Below are 2500 nucleotides of genomic sequence, written 5' to 3' on the forward strand. Positions count from 1 at the left end.
AATATGAGAAAGAACCATCTTTTCAAATTAATCTATATGTTTCTTCAATTCTAATTTAATGAACTATAAATCAGATTAGAGGAAAATGTTGAATCTGTATATGTATCACACTTTGGGAATAACTAAAGTGCAGGCATTTTGTTTTGCAAGTTATTTAATTTTGTTATCACGTTAGAAGCAACCGTTACATTTCGTACAATGTTTCGCCTGAGAAATGGCGTCCAGGCGTAGAAAATACGGTAAATCTGACATTGATGTCTACTGACTCACAAGCTTCTATCAAACCGTCAAAACTATACAAGCATCAAAAACAGATGTTAATTGATGATGGCGATGATGATCATGAACATTATCATGATAATCACGTTCATGAGCTACGTTATGGAGAGGTAAGGAACCAACAACTAGTGTCAAGCGATACTGGGGACAAGCCCATACAAATACACGAACGCACACACATACATTCACAGTTTAGGCAAACACACACACACCACACAGCCATACACACATAAACGCACACAAACGCAGACAAACGCACGCTTAGACTGAGACATGCACACACATTCACGTATATGCATGTGTCTGAGCAGGATATTACTGGTTATGCTCTCCAATTTTGTTCACTAATTGTAATATATGTGCAAGAAACTTAAATCGTGTGCCTAGTAAATGATATTTATCTCTCAGCGGATGGATTTCATTTCTGTGAACCCTACCAATAACGCAAGAACAACTATAGGTGTTATATACTTACTTTTATAACATAATCACTTTCCCGCCAAACATATACATGCAAAAAGGTGTTAACAGACAAATGTATGCTTATGTCCCTTTAACAATAAACGATCGATGACTCAAATCTGTTATGGATGTACATACAGACATAAATGTAAACGTTGTCTAGGATAGGCAAGTGAGTTATCCTCCGTTGTTTATGTAGCACACGTATCGCTAAGCTATGCCAATGGTCGGGCAAAGACCAAGCGTTATAATAGTTCTGCGGAAGTGGAAGGAAAATTTAAATCTAGATGCAACAACTATTTTCAAACTTTAATTCCCCCGAGAAGAGATATGCGATAGCTTCCTAGTCATTACTCTGGAAACTTAAGTACGAGCAGATAGTTACAACAAAAATTCTGAATATGATTTCTGTGTATATTAACGGGTCAGAAAGATGTTCCGAAAGTTAGCTATTAAAATCTAAATCATCTATAAAAACCAGAAACAATTAATGACGTGTAAAAGTAGATACGTTTCTCTCTTAAAAGTATGAGAAATTTGGCGAAATTTGCGAAGAATTCAATATTTCTGCTTGCGTCGAAGTTTCCGCACTGTTTTTTTTTTTTGTCATTTGCACGTGTCGCTTAATTTCACACTCGTACACTCAGACACATACACACTCAACACAAATGAGTTGCAGGAGTAAATTATGTACGCACGTCAGTATATATATATATATATATATATATATATATATATATATATATATATATGGTAGAATTTACGAAGAAAAAACAACAGACGAGGACAGGTGGTCTAGACAACAAAAGGATGTATTTGTTTAACGCTCGGGAATACAGAAAGTCTTTAACGTTGAGCTAGGCTCTTCAACAGAAAGAATACGGAGAAAACAAGGATAAAAACACGGAGAAAAATATTGAATGTTTTGGTCAGCGATTAATCATATTAATATAATATACACATACGCACAGTTTTGAAACTACACCACCTGACAACATAAAAACACAAACAGGGCATGCGTACATACAAACACACATTTACACACAAAAACACACATTTATATATAAACGTATGTATTTGCTTCGCTACACACGCAAAATACTATAAGTCTCTGATATATATATTTTTTTTTTAATGTGCACATTTATCATGCCAGTAAATCTACTTGAATGTAGTGTTATTGTTTCGAGAATGTCAAACCTAATTGAACTAATACTTCCTAGACAGATTCAATAAAACACATCTATTACGTCGTATGATTTCCAAGCGATAAATTACAAGAAACTGTAATGTGTGTGTGTGTGTGTGTGTGTGTATGTGTGTGTGTGCTTGTGCGTGTTTGTATGTGTGTGTATGTATCTATCTAATTATCTATCTATATATATATACAAGCATATATATATACATACATGCATATATATATATATTTAAGACAAACTTATATATATATATATATATATATATATATATATATATATATATATATATATATATATATATATATATATATATATATATATATATATATATATATATATATATATATATATATATATATGTATATATATATATATATATATATATATATATTATTGTTAGCAATATAGATTAGTCTTTTCAAAAGCATGAATCGTAATGATCTACTTTGGTAATGTGAAGAATAATAAAATAATATTCTGCTTGGAACCTCAATGTGACACACATGCAGAAGTACGTTTGTGGGTGATTGTGGTGGTTTTGCAAGTATTTGTATTTTTAG

Source organism: Octopus bimaculoides, chromosome 18 (assembly GCF_046866305.1).
Source record: "Octopus bimaculoides isolate indiv1 chromosome 18, ASM4686630v1, whole genome shotgun sequence".
Lineage (NCBI taxonomy): Eukaryota > Metazoa > Mollusca > Cephalopoda > Octopoda > Octopodidae > Octopus > Octopus bimaculoides.